This window comes from Nomascus leucogenys, unplaced genomic scaffold (genome assembly GCF_006542625.1).
Source record: "Nomascus leucogenys isolate Asia unplaced genomic scaffold, Asia_NLE_v1 000941F_67568_qpd_obj, whole genome shotgun sequence".
NCBI lineage: Eukaryota > Metazoa > Chordata > Mammalia > Primates > Hylobatidae > Nomascus > Nomascus leucogenys.
In genome coordinates this window covers 25015-42905 of record NW_022097855.1, presented here as the reverse complement: position 1 = coordinate 42905, position 17891 = coordinate 25015, and the positions used below count along the sequence as shown (strand labels likewise).

Below are 17891 nucleotides of genomic sequence, written 5' to 3'. Positions count from 1 at the left end.
CCCGAAAGGCCATTTCCCTTCCAGTCCTCCCGGAGAGATGTCAGGGTGACGAGGGAGCTTATCTTTCGCGGGCTCCGAAACAGCCGCGAAGCCGAGCTCTACCAGTAACAAAAATGGCGTCATTCCGCCAGCGCCAGGACCTCTGTCGCTGGCCGTGGTCTCGCACTGCTTCTGGAGGCTCCCATTCCAGCCAGAAGAGAGGTGCGTTTGGGGGCCCGGGGGAGTCCTCGTGATATCTCCGAGTCTGGGTATTCGGAATTGATCCTACGAAAGCAGTGTGAGGCTTGGAAGGGCCGCGACTGTCCGGGTGAGTGGGCGTTCCCGGCCACCAGAAGAGGCACGGCCTGAGCAAAGGCGTGGCGACATGTCAGGGTGGGAAGCGGGGAAAGTGGGAAGGCCGGACAGAGCACCCCCCGGGAGATTCCTCTGCAGAAGAGAATTCCTAACACGTCTGGAGAAAGGGAAGAGACCTTTGACATCATGCAGCCTTTCAGGGTGCTCACACATACCCGCGCACCTCTCCCCACCTGGCCTCGGCGCCCTGCCGCCTTCCTATTGTTCCTCCTTGGCGTCAGGACCCGCCCCCATCTGTCACTCACTGCCCACCGGTCCTCCATTGGCTCCTTTGAATACGGAAGGGCCCACCTTCACCTGTCATTTACAGCCTGGCCTTCTGCCTGCCTTCGTTCAAGTAGGCTTATGTGGCCTTTTGCAGCCCGTATCAAAACTGAAAGAGTTCAAAGAGTCAGAGGTTCGAGGTAAAACCTAAGGGACATTGGTTTTAGAAGACTTAACCAAGGGCTGGATTGGAAGTCAGCCTGGAACAGGATTGCAGAGTTAACAAAGGTTCATGTTCTATACAAAACAGGAACTCTGATGGTTGCAATAGTTAAGAAAGTCCTAGGATTCAAGACCTCTATCAGGGTGTATGGATGGAGAAAACATTAACAAACACCCTGCTTGAAGATCAAATCAGAGGGGCACTGGTGGTGCAATAGTAACCCAATTCCAAAGTTATTTCAGAGAGGCCTTAAATAGAAGGTTAACTTAGTCCCAAGTCTGAGCCAAGACTAGAGATCCATTAAAGGTGATGTGGTTAACAGAGGCCCAGAATTCACAGCCTATACCAAAGGGGTAATGATGGTGGAAGAATTAATCAAGGTCTGACTTCAAAGTCAAACCAAATGGCATTCATGATAAAAATGTTAACTGAGGGCCGGGCACAGTGGCTGACACCTGTATCCCAGGACTTTGGGAAGCTGAGGCGGGAGGATCGTGTGAGCCCAGGAGATCAAGACCAGCCTGGGCAACATAGTGAGACTCCATCTCTATAAAAATAAATGTTAACTGAGGACTGGGGTTGGTGGATATAGGAGAAGGGGCACAAGTAGCTAAAAAGTTAGTACAGCTTTGATTTTCTGTACATACCAAAGGATCATAGACGGAGAGGACTCAACTGAGGCCTGCAGTCAGTGTAAAGATCTGAGGGATGCAGAGCATAGTGGCTCACTCCTGTAATCCCAGCATTTTGGGAGGTCGAGGCGGGCAGATCACTTGAAGCCAGGACTCAGCATGGCCAACATGGCGAAACCCTGTCTCTACTAAAAATACAAAAATTACCAAGACGTGGTGGTGCATGCCTGTAATTCCAGCTGCTTGGGTGGCTGAGGCATGAGAATCACTAGAACCTGGGAGGCGGAGGTTGCAGTGAGCAAGAACTGAGGGGCAGTAATGGGGAAACAGTTAACAGACATGCAAAAAGATTCACATGTAAATTGCCCTGGTGATGGAAAAGTGAACAGAACCTCAAGCTTAATACATAGACCCAGGATTATTAATTTTCCACCCTCAAAGGCCTGAATTCTCTCTCTAGATCCAAACCCGTTAATAGTGGAATGGATAACAGATTCCCCAGTTCAAGGTAAAATTAAGAGTTGATTTAGGTTGGAAGAGTTAATAGAAGCCCAGGTTGGAGAGCACAGATAAGAGACTCTGATGGTGGAATTGCTAACAACAGCTGGGGTTTGAGGTGAGGTCAGAGGGATAGGGATGGTGGAAGAGTTAAGAAGGACATGGTTTGAGTATAGACCAGATGGGCATCAATGGTGGAATATTTCAAAGATGCCTCTATTCATTTCCTATTGCTGCTATAGAAAATCATCACAGACTTACTTGCTCAAAACAGCACAAATTTATTATCTTACAGTCCTACAGGTCAGAAATATGATATGGGTTTCACTGGGCACTCCCTACAGAGGCTCTAGGAGAAACTCCATTTATTTGCTTTATCTAGCTTCTGCTAGAAGCCACCTGTATTCCTTGTCTCGTGGTCCCTTCCTCTCCATCTTCAAAGCTGACAGTGTAGCATCTTCACATCGCTCTCTGACGGTAACCTGCTTCCATCATCACATCTCCTTCTCTAACTCAAACCCTTCTCCTTCCCTGTTTTATATATATATATATATATAGAGAGAGAGAGAGAGAGAGAGAGAGAGACAGACAGACAGACAGAGAGAGACAGAGAGAGAGATAGAGACAGACAGGATTTTGCTCTGTCACCCAGGCTGGAGTGCTGTGGTGTGATCAGACACTGTAACCTTTAACTTCGGGGCTCAAGAGATCCTCTCACCTCCGCCTCTGGAGTAGCTAGGACTACAGGCACGTGTCACCACGCCCAGCTAATTTTTTAACTTTTCTTTTTTTTTTTAGACAGAGTCTCGCTCTGTTGCCCAGGCTGGAGTGCAGTGGCACAATCTCAGCTCTAAGCTCTGCCTCCTGGGTTCGCGCCATTCTCCTGCCTCAGCCTCCCGAGTAGCTGGGACTACAGGCGCCTGCCTCAATGCCCGGCTAATTTTTTGTATTTTTAGTAGAGATGGGGTTTCACCATGTTAGCCAGGATGGTCTTGATCTCCTGACCTCGTGACCCGCCCGCCTCAGCCTCCCAAAGTGCTGGGATTCCAGGCGTGAACCACCACGCCTGGCCATTTTTTAACTTTTGGTAGAGACAGGGTCTTGCTGGGTTGCCCAGGCTGGACTCCAACTCCTGGCCTCAAGCAATCCTCCCAACTCAGCCTCCCAAAGTGTTCCCTCCCTCTTATAAGGACCCTTGATTACATTGGGCCCATCTAGATAATCCAGGAAAATCTCATCTTAAAATTCTTAATCACATCTGCAAAGTTCCTTTTGCCATGTAAGGTAACATATTCACAGGTTCTAGGGGTTGGGAGAGGGATATCTTTGGGGGACTATTAATCTGTCTACCACAATGCCCAATGTTTAAGTCAAACCAGAGGGCCAATGGGGGTGGAAGATTTGACTGAAGCATAGGGTATTAACAAGAGAAAACGATCAATGGTTTGAATCAGATTTAAATTCACATAGGATGAGGGGTCCAGGCTGTTATGTCAGAATTGCCTCAAGGGCTTGAGTTCAAAGTTAAAGGAAATTCAAAGTCAAAGTTCAAATTTCAAAGGAAATTGATGGAATCTCAACAGAGATCCTGAGCCCTGGATCAAAGCCCCAGTAGCACTGGTGGTTAAAAAAAATGTTAACAGAGGCCCAGGTTTAAGATCTACAATATAGACACATTGATGGTGGAATAATTAACAGGTTTGAGGTTAAAACCGAGGGTCGGCTGAGTGCGGTGGCTCATGCCTGTAATCCCAATACTTTGGAAGGCCAAGGTGGGCGGATGACAAGGTCAAGAGATCGGGACCATCCTGGCCAACACGCTGAAATCCCGTTTCTACTAAAAACATAAAAATTAGCTGGGCATGGTGGTGTGCTCCTGTAGTCCCAGCTACTCGGGAGGCTGAGGCAGGAGAATTGCTTGAATCTGGGAGGCAGAGGTTGCAGTGAGCCGAGATCGTGCCACTGCACTCCCATCTGGTGACAGAGCGAGACTCCGTCTCAAAAAACAAAACAAAACAAAACAAAACAAAAAATCTGAGGGTCGTTGATGATTAAAGACTTAACAGGGCTGGGTGCAGTGGCTCACACCTGTAATCCCAGCACTTTGGGAGGCTGAAGCAGGAGGATCACCTGAGCCCAGGAGTTCAAGACCAACCTGGGCAACATAGCAAGAACCCATCTCTACAAATAAAAGAATAATTAGCTGGGTGCAGTGGTACATGCCTGTAATCTCAGCTACTCCAGAAGCTGAGGAAGGAGAATTGCTTGAGCCCAGGAGTTCAAGGCTGCAGTGGGCTATGATTGTGCTACTGCACTTCAGCCTGGGTGACAGAGCAAGACCCCTAAAAAAAAAAAATTTAACAGCCAGCCAGATTCATTGTCAAAAAATGGGAACATTAATGCTAAAATCTATAACTGAGCTCTAGGTTTAATGTATAAATCAGAGTGGGAAAGCTAATGGTGTTAAGAAACCTGGATTTAATTCACATATCAGAAGAGGCATTGATGGAGGAAAAATAAAAAGAAGTCAGGTTTGGTTTTCATGCTAGAAATGAGTTGATGATGAAATAGTTAACAGAGTTAGACACCCCAACAAGTGGGGCATTAGGGGCGGAAGCATTAACAGAAGTAGGCATAAAGAGAAAACTGAACAGGCCGGGCACAGTGGCTCACGCCTGTAATCCCAACACTTTGGGAGGCTGAGGCAGATCACTTGAGGTCAGGAGTTCGAGATCAGCCTGGCCAACATTGTGAAACCCCATCTCTATTAAAAATACAAAAATTAGCTAGGCGTGGTGGCACATGCCTATAATCCTAGGTACTCAGGAGGCTGAGGCATAAGAATCACTTGAAACCGGGAGGGGGAGGTTGCAGTGAGCCGAGATCACACCACTGCACTCCAGCCTGGGCGACAGAGTGGAACTCTATCTCAAAAAAAAAAAGAAAGAAAACTGAACAGAGAACCAGGCGCAAGGTCAGGCCTGAGTGGCCGTGAAAGTGGAAGAATTAACAAAGGACCAAGATCAAGGCTCAGATCGGAAGGCCATAGATGGCAGAAATGTGACCCAAGGCCTAGATTCAGTGTGGAGAAGAGAGGACACGTAATCTGCTGTGTAGCCCTAACTAAAGCCACAATCATGTCTAGACTTCATCAGTGTTATACAGTAGCTGCTGTGGACTGAATTGTGTTCCCTCAAAATTTGTATGTTGAAGACCTAACACCCTACATGACTGCATGGGAGATACGGCCTATAAGAAGATGATTAAAGTTAATGATGTCAGAAGGTGGAATCCTGATTGGAGACAAGTGTAAGAGACCCAAGAGATTCTCCGCCATGTGACGACACAGCATGAAGGCAGCCATCAGCAAGACAGAAAGAGAGACTTCACCAGAAACCAAACCTTTCTGGAACCTCAATCTTGGACTTTCCAGCCTCCAGAACTGGAGAAAATAAATTTCTATTGTTTAAGTCATCTAGTCTATGGTATTTTATTATGGCAACCTGAGCAGACTAATACAGTAGCTATGTACATCTTTAAGATTTCTCTCAAATATGTGGGAAACTATGTATGACAGGACCCCTGGAAGTTAAGAATTTTCATGATGATCAAAGCCCTTCTGAATAATTTTTTGATGCTTCTCTCTAGACATGTCCACAGAAATTTTTAAAAATAAAATGTTTAGGCAGAGCACAGTGGCTCAGGCCTATAATTCCAGCTGTTTGAGAGCCCAGGGCAGGAGGATAGCGTGAGCCCAGGAATTGGAGACCAGCCTGGGCAACCTAGCAAGATCCTATCTCTACAAAAAATGTAAAAATAATAATAATAAAAAATAAAATAATCTTTACAAAAATTTTTGATGCAGTAAGTAATGCCTTTCATGCATACTCCTGGACTGTAGACCTGGAGCTTCTGATCCAGTAAGTCAAGGATGAGGCCCAATACTCTGCATTTATTTTATTGCTTTATTTGGAAATAATTTCAAACTTACAGAAAAAGTTGCAAAAATAGTACAAAGAACTCTCATATACCATTCATCCAGATTCTCCAAATGTGATTATTTTATCCCATTTTCTTTACATATCTATAATATATATGTACATATATGTGTGCATATATATATATATATATATATACATATTTTTTTCTGAATCATTTAAATATAAATGTCTGTTGTGGGAAGTCAGGGACCACAAATGGAGGGATTGGCTGAAGCCATGGCAGAAGAACGTGAATTGTGAAGATTTCGTGGACATTTATTAGTTCCCCAAATTAATACTTTTATAATTTCTTATGCCTGTCTTTACTGCAATCTCTAAACATAAATTGTAAAGATTTCATGGACACTTATCACTTCCCCAATCAATACCCTTGTGATTTCCTATGCCTGTCTTTACTTTAATCTCTTAATCCTGTCAGCTGAGGAGGATGTATGTCACCTCAGGACCATGTGATAATTGCACTAACTGCACAAATTGTACAGCATGTGTGTTTGAGCAATATGAAATCTGGGCACCTTGAAAAAAGAACAGGATAACAGCAATTGTTCAGGGAATAAGAGAGATAACCTTAAACTCTGACTGCCGGTGAGCTGGATGGAACAGAGCCATATTTCTCTTCTTTCAAAAGCAAATGGGAGAAATATGGCTGAATTCTTTTTCTCAGCAAGGAACATCCCTGAGAAACAGAATATGCGCCTGGAGGTATAGGCCTATGAATGGCCCCCCCAAGTGCGCCTGTCTTTTATGGTCGAGACTGCAGGGGTGAAATAGACCCCAGTCTCCCATAGCACTCCCAGGCTTATTAGGAAGAGGAAATTCCCACATAATAATTTTGGTCAGACCGGTTGCTCTCAAAACCCTGTCTCCTGATAAGATGTTATCAATGACTATGGTGCCCGAAACTTCATTAGCAATTTTAATTTTGCCTCAGTCCTGTGGTCCTGTGATCTCGCCCTGCCTCCACTTGCCTTGTGATATTCTATTACCTTGTAAAGTACTTGATGTCTGTGACCCACATCCTATTCGTATACTCCCTCCCCTTTTGAAATTCCCTAATAAAAACTTGCTGGTTTTATGGCTTGTGGGGCATCACGGAACCTACCAACATGTGATGTCTCCCCCGGATGCCCAGCTTTAAAATTTCTCTCTTTCGTACTCTATCCCTTTATTTCTCAAGCTGGCCGACACTTAAGGAAAATAGAAAAGAACCTACATGAATATCGGGGCAGGTTCCCCAATAAATGTCAGCCTGGCAAGGTGGCTTAGGCCTGTAATTGCAGCACTTTGGGAGGTCAAGGCAGGATGATCACTTGAACCAAGGAGTTCGAGACCAGCCTGGGCAACATGGCAAAATCCCATCTCTACCAAAAATACAAAAAATTAGCCAGGTGTGGTGGCACACACCTGTGGTCCCAGCTACTCAGGAGGCTGAGGTGGGGGGATTGCTTGAACCTGGGAGGTGGAGGATGCAGTAAGCCGAGATCACACCTCTGTACTCCAGTCTGGGCAACAGAATGAGACTCTGTCTCAAAAAACAAACAAACAAACAGAAACAATAAATGTCCCTAAATACTAGTGTGTTTTTGATAAAGAAAAACAGAGAAAACAGGACATTGCCTTATATAACCACAATATAATAATCAGTCAAGAAATTAACATTGATACAGCACAATTATCTAATCTTTAAACCTTTTCAGGCCGGGTGCAGTGGCTTGTGCCTGTAATCCCAACACCTTGGGAGGCTGAGGCGGGTGGATCACTTGAGGTCAGGAGTTGGAGACCAGCCTGGCCAACATGGTGAAATCCCATCTCTACTAAAAATGCAAAAATTAGCTGGGTGTGGTGGTGGGTGCCTGTGATCCCAGCTGCTTGGGAGGCTGAGACAGGAGAATCGCTTGAACCCGGGAAGCAGAGAGATTGCAGTGAGCTGAGATCATGCCATTGCTCTCCAGCCTGGGTGACAAGAGTGAAACTCTGGCTCAAAAAACAAAAACAAAACAAACACAAAACCTTTTCAAAATGTGCCAATAGTCCCAATAATGCTCTTTACAGCAAAAGGCAACTTTTTTTCTGTTCCTGGATCCAGTCCAGATTCTGCTTTGCATTTACCTGTCTCATCTCTTCAGTCTCCCTTAATCTGTCCTTTCTTCATCTTTTATGACATTGGCCTTTTTTGAAGGACATAGGCAGGTTGTTTTGCAGAATGTACCTTGGGTTCATACTGACATCTCTGATTCCAGTCCAAGGTCTTAGGATTATTCTAGCCCTACCTCCTTTCCAGATTTGTAATGCCTTTGTCAGACAGTGAGAAACTTGGCTCTCATTGTCTCTATTTTACTCATTTGCTCAATCCTCATATACACATAAAGTAGTCTCAGAATTCCTAACCATACCCCTGTGTTAAAAAAAAAATCACTAACTAAATTACAAAATTTGGCTGGGCATGGTGGCTCATGCCTGTAATCCGAGCACTTTGGGAGGCTGAGGTGGGAGGACCACTTGAGCACAGGAGTTTGAGATTAGCCTGGGCAACATAGGGAGACTCCATCTCTATTTAAAAAATAAAAATAAAAAAGTACAATATTTGCATACAGTCATTTTTGCTTTTTGTCTTATAGTATCCAGTCAAAATAACTGTTTCCCAAAGTTACTCAGATTAGCTATTTTCTTCCTCATGCCCATTAGCGTGGTTATGTTATTCATTTGTAATATGCTTTGGTTCCTTTGTTTCTATTTATGTTCCATTTTGGGTCCCCCCCAAGCCTAGTTTATTTTAATGTATTTATTTTTTCACCCACTTCCTCACTTTTCTATATCTATTTTTGGAATATGTGAAACATTGCTATGCTTCTAAAAGAGGCAAAACTACACCAAAAGAATAAAAGTGTTCCTCCCTGCTCATCCCTACTTCCCATCCCCTCCTTTCCACCATGTTCCTACCCATCCCCTTTAGGTAAAAATCTCATTCATTATTGTTTCATGTGCAAGCTCAGGATGAAAGTGTTGGGCCCTGGGAGGTGGATTCCCATGATTCCATGCTCCGGTTCCCTTCTGCAGTAAATGTATCCAAAGGCCTGACCGTGCTTCTTAGATTTCCTGGGTATAATGTATTGAAGAGGGTGGGGGAATTCACCTGAGCGCATGGTTGTGGGATCACCCAGAAATTGAGGAGTTTCATTAATTTAATTTAGGGTTTAAAAAGATAAAGTGTGTTCCATATACCTGCAAGAAAACAACCAGTTTATGGCAAAAACAGTGCCATCTTGAAGCAAATCTACCATCATGATCAATGTTTGACTCCTGCATACCAAAGTGTTCTGCAGCAAGGTTTTTAAACAGTTCCTGCAGTATATAGACAACCTTAATAATAAGCTTATTTAACCTGCCCAGTTTTCTTTCTTTCTCTTTTCTTTTCTTTTTTCTTTTTTCTTGTTTCTTTTCTTTCCTTTCTCTCTCTTTCTTTCTCTCTTTCTCTCCTTCTTTCTTTCTTTCTTTCTTTCTTTCTTTCTTTCTTTCTTTCTTTCTCTCTTTCTTTCTCTCTTTCTTTCTCTCTTTCTCTCTTTCTTTCTCTTCCAGAGTCTCACTCTGTCACCCAGGCTGGAGTGCAGTGGTGCAATCTTGGCTCACTGCAACCTCCGCCTCACGGGTTCAAGCAATTCTCCTGCCTCAGCCTCCAGAGTAGCTGGGATTACAGGTGCCTGCCACCCACACCTGGTGAATTTTTGCATTTTTAGTAGAGACAGGGTTTCACCATGTTGGCCAGGCTGGTCTCAAACTCTTGACCTCAAGTGATTTGCCCGCCTCGGCCTCCCAAAGTGTTGGGATTACAGGTGTGAGCCACTGTGCCCGGCCTCCCCGGTTTTCCAGAGTTTTGGCAAGCAAGTCTAAGACCAGACTGGCTGGACATGTCTTTACTCTAAAAGCATGCTATAGAAAGAATACTTTCTGATGGGAGGGTGCGGGGTTCCACCCTCTTAGAGCTCCCTGAGATGGCTTGCATTCTTAAGTGCCTATTAAATATTCCTTTCTGAGAACTGGGTTTGTCAGCCTTATTCTTCTGCCTTTCAGTTCCTTTGGCCTTTAGGGGTGGGTTTGCACATACCAGCTACTGTGGAACATTTGCTGAGCCAGGCAGGAGCTGAAGAACTAAGAAATTGATCCTTTAGTAGTTCCTAAGCATGATGATTGGGTGTTCATGTGCTTATGTGAGATGTGCCTTTCTCGAACCTTGTTATGACATCAGCACATTATTCATCTGATATGAAAAAAAAAGAAGAAATGGGTAAGGGGAATGAAGCATCTGTGCGTGAAACTCCAGGGTGGCCAGCAACATCTATGTGGGGTGGTGTGACACCTCTGTTAGATGCTTGTGGACCTCTGCATGAGTAATGGGACATCCAGAAAACTCAAAAGGAGTTATTAACTGAAAGCCATATAGTGCACTGCGATAGGGAAGGATGGTGGATAACCTATCCAGTGGGCTGGCCACTTCTCTGGGCTGTTCATTTGGCATTGGAGGCCCAGCTAGCAGCAGAGGCGAAAATTAAATGGCTAGGGAAGGAATTGCAATGAGAAAAAGACACGTGGCTTTTGACTTTTCTCCTTGCATCCAACATAATGAAGAAAATTGACGACCAAGAGAACAAAAATTAAAACCTTAGCATGTAGATAGATTGGTCCGCCTAGGGGGAATGAAATGGAAATGACCAGAAATTAAAGCTGTCATAACTAAGCCCGATTGGGATGTGAAAATTTGGAATCCCTGGGAATGTTGTGGAGAGGAATATTTCGATGACATAGAAGTCATAGCTGAAGAGGGGAACGAAGATCATTGGCAAGCTCGCCCCTCGTGCACAGGAAAGTGAAAGCTGAACAACTCCAGCAAAATGGGAGTTGACCAATCCAGGAGAATCTCACTATCAGTGTATATCACTCTTACTATCACTATCTCACTGCTACAGAACTCTTAAAGATTGCAAAGACCATTTAAACAATCACCTAAGGAACCACTGACCTCTTAGATGGTCCAATTGTGGGACACAGGGTTTTTCTTTAGCTGGGAATCAAGCAGAGAAAAATGATTAACACCATCACCCACCTGGTCCTGCAGCAATGCTTTCATAACCCAGGAAGAATAGCCTTATGGAATGGATTATTCTAGCTATGAGAGAGGCTTGGCCTAATGAAAAAGATTTACCAGGAGGGACAACCTGCTGGTGGTCAATCAAAGAGGCCCTGGGGCTTCTCTGGGAATTAGGAATGAGGCAAGCCATCTATACCTGGGTTTTCACAGGAACTGATATAGCAGTTTTTACTGCCAGGGTGAAAAATAAATTGCTACAGCACGCATGAAGAGAATGGCAGGGCCCTTTTCTGTCTTTGTTGAGGCCTGGAGTGGAACAAGATGTATCTGATGTGGGACAAGCCATTGCAAATTTGGAAAAAACCAAGCAAACCAGGGACAGGGTAAGCTTGGGAACCCGACGAGGGTTAGCAAAAGGGAAAAGGAGAATCCCACAGAAAGAAGGAGGAAAAAAAAGGAAAAGGGATAGATAAGAGGCACATGTAAGTAAATGTGGCATGATTTATTGGGAGCAGAAACACCCCAATAAAAAATAGACAAACAACCTAACACTGTATTAGCAGCCACATAGAGGGAACTACCGCCTGAACAGCAATTTCGTTGCTTCCTTTCTGCACCTCCTGCAGAAAAGGAAGACTAGACCCCTTCTTGTAATGCCCCAGCCTGTCAGGGTGGGTCCCACCCGGGCTCCGAAATTACTAGGGCCGAGGTTAATCCCATGTTTGAGCAATAGAGGGCGATCAGAGGCCCCATATTGAGCCCATCACTTACTTGTCTTGAGAAATAAGACTATTGCCTTACTAGGGACGGAATGTACTTTAATCCATGGACACATTCAGAAAGACACTTTGATCAATGGTCTGCCATTGATGGTTATGGGGGACAAATGATCCCAGTAAAAAGGACTTTAATACATCTCGGTTTGGGGAAAGTGTCCTCTGCCCCCTATATGGTGCTTATTTCCTCTATTCCATAAAATATTTTAGGCATGGATATTCTGTTAGGAAAGACTGTAAACCTCAGTGGAAGAATTCAGATTAAAGGTGGGTATAGTACAGGTATTCTCAGGAGAGGTCAAAATGGAAACCCGTACAATCCTCTAGCCCCAGGTAGGTTGTCAACGCTAAACAATACCAATTGCCTGAGGGGCATGCTGTAACAAGTGCAGCTATTGAGGAACTTAAAAGGTACATATTATCCGGCCAACTCAAAGCAAGATTATCGGTTCCATCTGGCCTGCATGCAAACCTGACCAGGCCTGGCTGATGACTGCGGGTTACCAGAAATTGAACAAGGTAACCCTGGCCATACAAGCTGCAGTTTCTTAAATTACTCAGGTAGTCAACCACATCGTGTCTGTCCTGGGTACACATCATGCTGTGTTAGGTTTGGCTAATACCTTTTTCTGCATTCTACTGTCCAAATAATCACAAAACCAATTTGCTTTTACCTGGCAAGGTTTCCAGTGGACCTTTCAAGTGCTGCCCTAGGGCTATTTCACACTCCTACAATTTGTCACCCAATGATAGCTACAGACTTGTCTTTGCTCTCACTCCTGACTTCTCTTTTTTAGTCTTCTTATATTTATAATATGATGTTAACCTCTGAGATGTTCATGTGTATTATGAAAGTCTGAGGGCATTGTGCAATCATCTTCTGGAACAAGGGTGGGAAATCAACCCTTCAGAAGATCTAGGGCCCAGGGCCTGCAGTGAAGTTTTAGGGGTTACATGGTGGGGTAAGATTCCTTTTATATTGGGTACATTAATGGACAAAATTCAGTAACATCCAACTCTGAAAACAGAAGAGAAATCCAAATATTTGTGGGTCTTTTAGGATATTAGAGAGCATTTGTCCCACCCTTAGCCCAATGTTTGAGGCCACTATATGGACTTATTAGAGAAAGGACACATTGAAACTGAGACACGTCGCAGCAGGGAGCTTTAAACAGGCTAAAGTGCTAGTATAGCAGGCACAAGCCTCAGGCACCCCTTTAGAGGGAGTAGAGATGACTTTGGATGTTACTGCTACTCCTGTGGGCAGGAGTTGGGCCTTATGGCAACCACGGTATGGTAAATCAATCCCTTTAAGATTTTGGTCACAATTATGGAAAGGAGCAAAGCCAGATACTGAAAGAGGAAATTTTCCCTGACCCCTTCACAGGCCTCATGACAGGGGTGCCTCCCTTACTAAGCCCACAGCTCTCAACCCCTTGTGGGATGGGAAGCATGCAGGCGAGCCGGTGTAAGAGCCAGGGAAAGTGCCTTTGGGCGCTGGCAGGAGCAAAACTCCGTGCGTGCCCCAAGGCAGCATCTAAGGAGGATAAAACTCCCGCGGGCCCCAAAGCCCCAGAGGGCATGCGTTACAGTGAGCTCTTTTAGCTTTACTGTCTGAGGATGGCTTAAGCAAGGGTTTTAAGAGCTCAGTGGACCCTCTGCCTTTCCGTGAGGGCAGAGGGTCAGTGTGACAGCCTTTTTGTATTCCGAGCTCTTGTCCAGCATCCGGGAAAAATCAGATTGCATGAATGAATTGAAGGATAACAAATGCAGGGGATTTTATTGCCGATGGAAGTGGCTCTCAGCAGGAAAGGGAGCCGGAAAGAGGAAGGAGCAGGAGAGTATTCTTCCCCTGAAGTCTGGCCGTCTTCAGCCAGACTGTTCTCCAAAGTCCTGCCGTCAAGCCATCCCTCTGAAGTCAAACTGCATCTCTCCAATGTTCAGCTGCTTCTTTTCTTCTCCCCTTCTCTGCTCTCTGCCAGTGGAGCCTGGGGTTTTTGTATGTACAGGATGGACAGCACGGTGGGCCAGGGGTGGTTTTGGAAAAGGCAACATTAGAGCAGGAAAATGGGGATGTGAAGTTCTCACTTTGGGCTGCGGTTCCAGGCTTGAAGGTGGGGCCCTCGTCAGGGACTCCACTTCTTCTGCCTAGAATTTCTGTGCCTCCTGTCCCTATCAGTACTCTCCCATTGAACAAGTGCTAGCAGTATATGCTTTACAGCAGGTGGAATCATTAGCAAAGACCCTTCCCATGACTGTGAGAACCGGTCTACCAATCAAGGGATGGATAGAAGGATTAGTTAAATCACCCACCTCCGTTTAAATCCCAAACACCTATCTTGAATAAATGGCATGCCTATTTGCAACAATGAAGTGTCCTGGTAACCAATCCCTTAAGCCCAGAATTGCATGCTGTGTTAGGCCTTGTTATATGTGAGCAACCAAAGGACATCCCTTTGCCCCTTCCTACTCCAGTGCCTGACACAATAAGCAAAGGAGGGTTATGCATCCGTGATCATGCTTGGTATACAGATGGCTCCAGCAAGGGAAACCCCTGTACTTGGACCGGTGTTGCTATATGACCACAAACTGATACAATCTGGCTTGATATAAGTACCCATTACAGTAGACAGTGGGCTGAGTCGCAAGCTGCTTGGTTAATAATCACACATAAGCCCTGGCCCCTGGCTCTTTGTGCTGATAGCTGGGCTACATTCAAAGGCCCAATTATGTGGCTAGCCCAGTGGCAACAAGAAAAATGGATGTTTATGCACAAACCCATATAAGGCATGAACACGTGGCAAGACATATAGAGAAGCTGCAACACTCTGCAGCTGATGAAATAGTTGGTATTTCATGTGGTGGTACACAATAAGACTCAGTTCCAGGAAATATAGAAGCTGACACCCTAAGAACAATTAGAAGCATTGTGCTCTGTTCCAGGCCAATGAATAGAGACCTGGGTACATAACAAAAGTAGTCATAGAAGTGCAAGAGTAGGCTTGGAGATAGCCAAGAAGGCAGGATTGCCCTTAAAATATACTGACCTCCCAATAGCTGTTAAAAATGTTGATATGATTTGGCTCTGTGTCTGCACCCAAATCTCATGTTGAATTGTAATTCACACATGTCAGGGGAGGTGGCTGGATCATGGGGGCGGTTCCCCTATGCTGTTCTCGTGATAGTGAGTGAGTTCTCACGAGATCTGATGGTTTAAAGGTGTTTGGCAGTTCCCTCCTTGCTCTCTTTCTCTCCTGCCGCCATGTGAAGAAGGTCCTTGCTTCCCTTTTGCCTTCCGCCATGATTGTAAGTTTGCTGAGGCCTCCCCAGCCACATGGAGCTGTGAGTCAATTAAGCTTCTTTCCTTTATACATTACACAGTCTTAGGTAGTTCTTTATAGCAGTGTAGAAACGGACTAATACAGATGTATACCACATTCTTGATTTCATCCACACTATATACCATATCATGCAGGACACACTCATAGGGCTGTCCACCCTATAACAGATCAGCAAATGAATTATATAGGGCTTCTTTTTGTAAGTCAAGACAAAAAGTATGTATTGGCCTGTGTAGATACTGCTACTGAACTGCTGTAAGTTTGTCCTTGTAAGTGAGCTAATCAAGCCAGTACTATTAAAGGTTTAGAGGCTCTCAGTACTATGTGTGGATATCTTTGACACATTTACAGTAACCAAAAGACCCATTTTTCTGGACATGATGTGCAGGACTGGGCCAGGGAACACAACAGATTATGGCACTTTCATCTCCCATGTTACCTCCAAACAGCAGGGTTAACTAAAAAGAAAACTGGTCTTCTGAAAGTACAAATTCAGTTTCCTGGGGAGGCTGAGCATGGTGGCTCACACCTGTAATCCCAGCACTTTGGGAGGCTAAGGTGGGAGGATCGCTTGAGGTCAGGAGTTCGAGACCAGCCTGGCCAACATGGCGAAATCTCGTCTCTATTTTAAAAAAAAAAAAATTAGCCAGGTGTGGTAGCACGCACCTGTAATCCCAGCTACTCTGGAGGCTGAGGCAGGAGAATTATTTGAACCTGGGAGGCGGAGGTTGCAGTGAGCCAAGAGCATACCACTGCACTCCAGCCTGGGCAACAGAGCGAGACTCTGTCTCAAAAAAAAAAAAAAAAGTTTCCTAGGGAAACCTACAGTGTTAATCCGTTCTCACATTGCTACAAAGAAATACCTGAGACTGGGTAACTGGGAAAGAGGATTAATTGGCTCACCGTTCTGCAGGCTATGCAGGAAGCACAGCAGCTTCTGCTTTGGGAGAGGCCTCTGGAAGCTTCTGATCATGGTGGAAGGCAAAGGGGGAACAAGCATCTCACATGCCAGGAGCAGGAGCAAAAGAGAGTCAGAGAGGAAGTGCTACACACTTTTAAACAACCAGATCTCACAAGAACTCATGCACTATTGTGAGGATAGTACGAAGGGGGTGGTGCTAAACCATTCATGAGTAATCCACCCCCTTGATCCAATCACCTCCCACCAGGCCCCACCTCCAACATTGGGGATTACAATTTGACATGAGATTTGGTGGAGATACAGATCCAAACCATATCACCTATCACCTACCTTGCTGGAGTGGATGAATGTGTTATCTGCAGGGCTTATTTATTTAACTTCAGCCAAAGCAGGATGCTTGCTCCATATGACTTGTTGGGACCACCGTACCCCAAGCCTACCACTGTTTGCATATGGGTAACTGAGAAGACTGCTTTGCTCCCAGACCTGATTGACAACCAGCATATTTTGTGCGTAACAACACTGACAGATATACTATCAGGGGAGAGGACACTGCACTGGGGCTTAGAATGGCAAATACCCCCAGGCTGGATAGGTTATTTCCTGCCATAGATGGGGGAATATCCTCAACAGTTAGAGTGGTTCCCATTGCTCCTATTGAATACTGGACCCACGATCACCCGCTATAAATGGTTAGGGGAAACAGTATTATAAGCGAACTAACACAGGAACTAAAAACCAAATACCGCACATTCTCACTTGTAAATGGGAGCAAAACATTGAGTACACATGGACACAAAGAAGGGAACAACAGACACCAGGGCCTACTTGAGAGTGGAGGGAGGGAGGATGGAAACCCTACCTATAGGATACTAAGCTTATTGCCTGGGTGATGAAATAATCTGTACGCCAAACCCCTGTGACATGCAATTTACCTATATAAGGAACCTGCACATGTACCCCTGAACCTAAAATAAAAGTTTTTTTTTAAAAAAGAATCACAAATTCAAACTTTCCTGGCGAAACCTACCTTGCAAAGGTGGATGAATGTGTGATCTGAAGCCCTTATTTCTTAAACTTCAGCCAAAGGGATGAGGTGCCTGCCCCACGTGATAGGTTGGGACCACCATTCCCCAAGCCTCTTATTGTTCACATACGGGTAACTGACAGGACTGCTTTGCTTTCAGACCTGGTTGACACCCACCATATTTTCTGCATGAAGATAGTGACAGACATTCTACCAGAGGAGGGGACACTGCACTGGGCCTTAGAATGGCAAATACACCCAGGCTGGATAGGCTATTTCCTGCCAGAGAGGGGGAATATCCTCAACAGTTAGAGTGGTTCCCATTGATCTTATTGAATACTGGTCCCCGATCACTCGTTATAAATGGTCAGGGGAAACACATATACCCCATGGCATGGTGGTGAGCTCTCTAATATGGTGTACTCTCAATCAAATTACTTTGACCATGGCTGCTGACACTTCATCCCTGGGCAACATGGTTGGTATATGGCCCCTTTCCCTTTACAAAAGCCAAGAGCTGACTCTATACTAACTACTCTAAATGAATGGACTGGTGTATTCTAACAGATGGAAAAGAAATTTCCTTGCAAATACCCACTAAGTTTGTTTCCTTTCATCCTTAGTTGTCATGTTCTGTCAGTACTATCACCAGCTGCCACCTGTGAAGCAAACCTTTTCCTACAATGGGCCCAAAAGTATGCTGTTGGCTTAGAGAAAAACATCTGTTGGGGCCGGGCACAGTGGCTCACGCCTGTAATCCCAGCACTTTGGGAGGCTGAGGCAGGTGGATCACTGGAGCTCAGGAGTTCGAGACCAGCCTGGCCAACATG

General features: G+C 45.0%; 1 non-coding gene across 1 annotated transcript; it reads left to right on the top strand.

Annotated features, from left to right (window-relative positions):
- Positions 1 to 10069: 10069 nt before the first annotated feature.
- LOC115834381 lies at positions 10070 to 10173 on the top strand. The gene has a single exon (XR_004029277.1). It is a non-coding gene; the product is annotated as a small nucleolar RNA U13 (small nucleolar RNA).
- The last annotated feature ends 7718 nt before the right edge of the window (positions 10174 to 17891 follow it).